This window comes from Phoxinus phoxinus (genome assembly GCF_949152265.1).
Source record: "Phoxinus phoxinus genome assembly, chromosome: 21".
Taxonomy (NCBI): domain Eukaryota; kingdom Metazoa; phylum Chordata; class Actinopteri; order Cypriniformes; family Leuciscidae; genus Phoxinus; species Phoxinus phoxinus.
Genome location: NC_136896.1, coordinates 2,250,270 through 2,257,769, shown reverse-complemented (window position 1 = coordinate 2,257,769; position 7,500 = coordinate 2,250,270). Strand labels below are relative to the sequence as shown.

Below are 7,500 nucleotides of genomic sequence, written 5' to 3'. Positions count from 1 at the left end.
AGTGCACTTATTACACGCTGTGTGTGTGTTGCTCAAGGACACTTGAATGAGCGGTGAAGGGTCACGAATCCTCTCAAACCACCGGCTTTCACTTCAGCAGCAAGGGTCTTTCATCTCACATTCATTTGATTTTGCTGATTAAATCTAGATTATGTCTTCCTGAATAACCAGCGATGAGGCTTGTGCATTAAACCACAAGCCTTGTGCATTATGAGGCTTGTGCATTAAACCACACGATTCTTCAACTTCTGTGGTATACAACCACAGATTTTTCAAATCATGTAATACAATATAGGATCAATTAGTTATTACAGGCAGCATATGTTTTTGCATAGCTTCAACTCATTTTGTTTAAGTTAGTTTACTTTAATTTAAGTTGAAATGACTTAAACATCCAAGTTGATTGTAGGCTACTTCAAAATTTAAGGCAGCACCTTTTTTTTTTACAGTGTAGAAAAGACATTTTGTCCATTTTAGGTCAAATACTTGAATCAAACCAATTAATATAATGGCCTACAACCTGTAAATAGTGCACAAGATATCATAACAAACTAAACACTGCAAAAATATACATCTGAAATTAAATTTGTTAGATTATACAAACAAGCTTATTTGGCTGTAACTATTGTTAATTATTGCTATTTTTTATGTTTAACTTGATTTGATTTGTATACTTGATTTCATTTTTTTTGTCAGATGTTCTTTTTGCATAAACTCGAAATAAATAAAAATAAATACACTATTAATTTTATGTCAAGTCAAGAATATTTGTATAGCGCTTTTCACAATACAGATTGTATCAAAGCAGCTTCACAGTATTTATGTTAGTTAGATTATACATTCTTCATGCTTACAATGGATGTACATTCTTATATAACTATATATATCAGAATATATAATATATATCAGAATATGTATATATAAGATCACGATTAATCGCATCCAAAATAAGTTTTTGTTTACATAGCGTGTGTATTGTGTATAATTATTTTGTATATATAAATACACACACATGCATGTATATATGTATGTATATATAGCCTTATTTGAGAAATATTTGCATTTATATACTGCATATATATTTGTATATAATTTATATTATATATAAATATAACTTTTTTTGTATATATAAATAACACATTTTTCTTAAATATATACATGCTTGTGTGTGTATTTATAAATACAAAATAATTATACACACGCATATATTTTGTAAACACAAACTTTTATTTTGGATGCGATTAATCGTGAGTAATATAAACCCTGTCCTCCTCATCGCGACGAGCCGATCTCCTGTCAGCCTGTCGGACGTGTAGCGCGAGGAGAGGAGAGGGTCTGTCGGGGAGAGATATGCTTCTCAGCTGTCTGACAGCTTGTGTGGTTTTCCTAAAACAGAAACAAAACCTTCAGTAGTAAACGCAAACCACCACCCGCTGCTCTTCAGTTATTCTCAGCCGTTGTCCAGGGTTAACTTTAGACTCTTGAAATAACATGGAAGCGGCTTCTTCTTCCTCCAAGTGTGACTTATCACAGTAACTTCTGCTTAATATATCTAATCGATCTGAGAAACTCCGGTTAGATCACGACTTGAGCTCAGATTTAGGTTGATTTTAGGTGTGTGTGAATGCGAGTGCGACCCCACCCAGTTAAATGCTTCCTGTGTGTGTGTGTGTGTGTGTGTGTGCCGCCGCTTTAGAGGATGTTATTTTCTCAAATATCTTTGCGGTTTCTAATGTTCATCTGAGCATCATGTTCAATGAGAGGCTCAATTTAGCACAATATTAAAGCTTTATTCCTCCATTGTCAGTTCCTGTCTCATTTCATCTTGTGTATTTCTCATTTTTTCTTCCTCTTTATTCTTCTTCCTCTATTTGTTCATGTGAAATTTCATGGGTCAGTGGTGTTTTCTGAATCAGATTCTCAAGGTTTTAGCGTAGGTTTGGGTGTGTGTGTGTGTGTGTGTGTGTGTGTGTGTGTGTGTGTGTGTGTGTGTGCGCGTGCATGCAGTCTTCGTGATTTGTGTGTTTGTGGTTTATTATATTATTTATTGCTGGACTTTTAGACTGCCTACACTTCGCAGGGACGGTCTGAAGTTATTTCCTGCTCATTTTGAGATGGCTCAGAGCGCTTAATAGAAATTGTTTTGATCCTGAATGAACTTTAGTAAATTATTCATCATGTCTGTCTCCAGTTGAGACCGCAGAGACTCTTCAGATTTGCTGATTCATGTCATTTTGTCCTGCATTTTCTTTGAGATGACAAACAGCATGACGCTGCGTGATCGGGTCTAATTAAATGGAAATAAAACTGTAATTAAATTAAATAAAGACTTGGTATACATTTTATACATTTTTATTTATTTGTTTAAAAAAATAAACATTATATTATTACAAATAATTATTATACAATATTAATATTTTTATATATAAAATATTTATTTTACAATTATTTTTACAAATTTAATTAATTCTTTCTCTTGCTTTGTCTGCCATCTTAGATGGATTTTTTTCACTCACACTGTTAAAAACTATATGATCAGTAAGTCATGTTTTACATTAATTTAGTTTAGCTCATCAAATTAAGTTACGCAACTTTAAGTTATACAAGATTCAACTCTCTTTAAGGCAGTTCAATGTGATTTAAATCGAAATTACAATTTGATTATATTTAAAAATGTAAGGCAGAAACCGAACTTAAAGGGGGGGTTGATTATAATTTACTACAACTACAACAAACGGCTGGTAGGAACTACACGAGCTTCCTCCCGGGTTAGTGACATCACCAACCCTAGAATTTACATTAACCCCGCCCCCTGAACACTATTTATAGATTATCAAGACAGAATATGCTAATAAATGACTAGAAGATAACTACACATCATTTATATAACTTCATCAACTAACCATTCAGAAATGTCTTGTTCTTCTACATGTTGTCACTTCTTCTCGAGTCTCTCCATCATTGTCTGACTCCGGTTTGAACATAAAAGGCTAAAAGTTGTACATTTTTCAGTGTGTGTGAGAGAGAAAAGGACACAAGCTCTTGAAGCTCCGCCCCCTGTGCCGGGAGCAGCAGCTCATTTGCATTTAAAGGGACAGACATCCCTTTAACATAATGTCATCCCCCCTCTGTCCCGCCTATATCAGATAACCCGATGTGATTGGTGCAGCTCAGATAGAGGGGCATATTTAATGAGCATTATTACTCGACACCAGAGCTACTCGCTGAGCAAATTCAAATTGTGCTTTCGCGAGAACTCTGGATTTCCTGGGTAGATTGTTCCAGCAATCGGTTATCAATGCCGATTAATCGGCAAAATGGATCAATCGGTCAAAAAGTTCTGATTTTTGTTCTGGAAATGTATGCAAAAGAGTGCATATTAAATAATTACATTTCAGAAAAAACTTGTAATGCAATTCTTACACTCAACTGGGGTTACAATATTTTACCCTCATCACCTGTGGAGTCTGGCTTTGCAGCCCGGTCTCACCCCAAAACGTCATATACTGACGGGTCTTGACCATACGTCAACATACGACGAAAAGGGTACCCCTATAACGTCAATATGAGACGCAGACATAAGCGCACCAGCAGCGCCTCCTAGCGGTACCCTAACGCATACCTAAACCCAACCATTCCCGAATCGTCACACATGGACGTTATAGGGGTACCCTTTTCGTCGTATGTTGCCGGATGGTCAAGACCCGTCAGTATGTGACGTTTTGGGGTGAGACTGTGTTAGGCTTTGATCATTTTCTGAGCGTATGTTTATATAGAGAGAGCTGTAGAAGATGCTGAGCTGATACTGTGAAGATCATATTTCCGTCTAAAGCAACTTCCTGCAGAAGCTTTCTCTAAAGCAAATCACATCTAAGATCTGCACTCAGATTAAACGTCTGATCTTTCATCTGGGAGATGTTTTCTTTAAGGCTGCAAAAGGAAAGGAAATAAATATACAACTCCTATCTACACTGGTGCCTGGATGCAAACTCTTTCATCTAAAGGAAATCTCCTAAAATAAGAAGCAAAAGGAGTTCATGAGGTTCCCCAGAAGCAGGACTGCCTAATAAAGCTGCATTTCTGCAAATCCTGAATAAGGCACACACTCCTCACATTCCCAACACTCACCACAAAATATGAGTGGAAGCATGCTAAAAATAAAACCTACAAAACTGATATATGAAAGCACAATTTCCAGACATCCTAAACCCTCTGACTTCTGACTTCAGGGTAAAAAAATAAAATAAAATCTACAGTGTCCACCTATTTCAACTTAACTTAAAGGGGTGGTGTTACGCCCTTTTCACAAGATGTAAAATAAGTATCTGATGTCCCCAGAGTGTGTGTGTGTGTGTGAAGTTTTAGCTCAAAATACCCCACAGATATTTTTATATATCATGTTAAAATTGTCACTTTTTGAGGGTGAGCAAAAACACACAGTTTTGTGTCTGTCCCTTTAAATGCAAATGAGCTGCTGCTCCCGACACAGGGGGCGGAGCTTCAAGAGCTTCTGTCCCTTTACCACACACACACACACACACACACACACACACACACACACATGCACTGAAAACTTCAAAAACTTTTAGGCTTTTATGTTCAAACCGGAGTCAGAATGATGGAGAGACTCAAGAAGAAGTGACACATGTAGAAGCAACAGGACATTTCTGAATGGTTAGTTGATGAATTTATGAAGCTTATGTGTAGTTTTGATTAGCATATTCTGTCATGATAATCTATAAATAGTGTTAGGGGGGCGGGGTTTATGTAAATTTTAGGGTTGGTGATGTCACTAACCCGTGAGGAAGCTCGTGTAGTTCCTACCAGCCGTTTGTTGTAGTTCTTAAAAAGCGATTTCTGTAAAAGCAAATATCTCCCTTTGCTCTGAACTTTGAGCGTTGTAACTTTGCAGATGTTGTTTATGTTCAAACAGCAACATTACACACTAACTACAGTTAGAAAAGTGAAATCATAATCAACCACCCCTTTAAACAAAGAGACTGCAAATCATGTCTTACTTTTCTAAGGCCCCATCCACTACTGCGTTTTCCTTTAGAACGTTCCTCCCGTCCAGACTACAACGGCAAAAACGAAGACCCTAAAACGGAGAAGTTTAGAAACGCTGCGCTTTGAATCTCCGGAGGGCGTTTTAGTGAAGACGGTCAAAACGGAGGACTTTAGAAACGCTGACGCAGAGGCTCACGCTCGGCTCTATGATTGGGTGTCATCAGTCATGGCGTATCCTTCCCTGATTCGTCAGCCACCCCATCACATGACCCGTCCCCGGGAAGAAAACATACAAAACCAGACTACGTAACGTTAGTGACTGCAACATGGATAACAAATCACAAGCGTTACTGACATTGATGTCTTTGCTAGCAGCTGTTGTGCAAATAAATAATGCATTTTACAATCCTACAACTGCCTACATGCGCCTGTGTACACCGGCACACACGCCCAGTGTTGGTGAGTGGTCACGTGATCCGCGTTTTCAGTCGTTTTAATGTGGACGGAGATCAATTCTGATACGCAGCTAAAACGCTGGTGTGGACGGAGATCGTATTCGTTTTAATTCTCCGTTTCTAAAGTAGTGTGGATGAGGCCTAAGAGATCATGAGTTTCTATAGTTTAAAGACTGATTACTGAATGGTCCAAATGAGGAACTCTGTCATCCTGCACTTTTGGGAAATCTTCATATATATATCTCCACATTGTGTTTGAAAAGATCCGAGGAAGTGTTCAGTGTGAGTGTGTTCAGATCCTCAAGCTGGTGTCAGGAGGGGGATGGTGTACGCTCTGGACTCGGCACGTCCGGAAGCTTTGGCTTTGTCTCAGGATTATAATGTCTCAACAGATGTTCCGGGAAGAAGGAGAAAAGAGTGTGTTTATCCACGGCTCCGTTCCTCAGTCCGGACTGTGAGGAGTGTGTGAGGCTGACTGTTGTTTGTGTGTCCCGGACCGGAGAGATAAACGAGTGCTCACAGAAGGGAACGTTTATCATCGGCCAGAGCGGTTTAATTACACGCTGAGATAATGCGTTCCTAAATAACCCGTCAGGAGAGACGTCAGCCCTGGAAACTCAGTGTCCGCAGAACTTCATTCATGCACTACAGTTTTATATCAATCAAGTGGAGTGTTGTTGGGTTGTGTGTGTGTGCCAGATATTTTATTGCTTTTGTAGACGGAAAGTTAGTGAGGATTTGGCTGTGGCTTATGAGGTTAATTAAAAGGGTTTATAAACCATCCGTGTAGATATGGAAACGGCTGGATTGATCGTCTCATGTATTTCCATGTCAACATAAAGTCCCCGGCTAAACGTTACAAAATGCTGAGTTGTTTTAACCTAAATTTGGGTCAAATATGGACGAACCCAACCGTTGGGTTAACATTTTTTATTTAATTTAACCCAACGGCTGGGTTTGTCCATATTTGACCCAAATTTGGGTTGAAACAACCCAGCATTTTTTAGAGTGAAATTTTTTAAAATTTTTTATTTTATGGTGAAAGAATGAAAAATAAAGAGGGCTGTAAAAGTGTTATTTTTTTATCCTCCATCATAAATTAGTTTCGTCTTAGAGCGTCAGATGGTACGCAATTCGCCTTTGGCTAAGCCACACCCTAGAATGAATAGATTGACCAATCACAGCGCAGCAAAGAACGAGCTCCACAGCGGTCCGACACTTTTTCACAGCGCTCCATTGACTTTAACACAGGCGTCTCATATTTCTGGTCTCAGCAGGCTATTACCGTCGTAGTTTTATCATAAATATGGTTAAACGTTGTGCCTGGGGCATTTGTAACACAGATACGCGTTTCCCAGAGAGGTTGGAGGAGGTGTCCGTTTTTCCCTTCCCAAAACCGAAGTCAAATCCTGACAAGTGTCGTCTTTGGATTAAACTGTGTGGACGTCCTCAGTCAGCGAAACCCCTCAAGATCAACAACACACTTTTGCTCTAAGATACATTTAGCTTTTAACCGTACTGTGAAGTTACACTAGTTAGACAGTTTTAGGTTATGATTCCGGTTCTCTACCCTAATTGTTGATACGCTAGCACACGCTGCTAATAAATACAACTTTATACTCGCGTAGTCAGTTTGCTTTGTAATAACGATTATAAGTGAATAGAGACCCAGCTGTGCATGAACAGTGTTGCTCCTGATATTGTGAGTCCCAGCCTCCGTCTCCATTAGGATATGCGGTGGTTCATTGTTTGACTGTGACCGTTATGCTTTTGCCTCTATTTGGATCTTGTTGTTGCTGGCGTTTATGTCTTGAATATAGCCTTCGAACACACACTGAGCCCCTTTTGCCTACTTCTATCGGATACTTTATTTGCTGCTTTATAAAAGTTTGATAAAATTTCATCAGGAAGAGCGTCACAGCATAAGCCATGTTGATACCAAACCAGAGCCCAGATGAAGTTGACGGACATAGCAACAGTAACTAAGGGGGGCGGGGCTTAGCAAAAGGTGAATAAACGTTGTCATGTGATCTTGCGT

General features: G+C 38.8%; 1 protein-coding gene across 1 annotated transcript in view; it reads left to right on the top strand.

The window, feature by feature from the left end:
* The window catches only part of vclb (vinculin b), a 38,013-nt gene that overhangs the window by 551 nt on the left and 29,962 nt on the right, over positions 1-7,500 (top strand). The gene's annotated exons all lie outside the window — the stretch shown is intronic.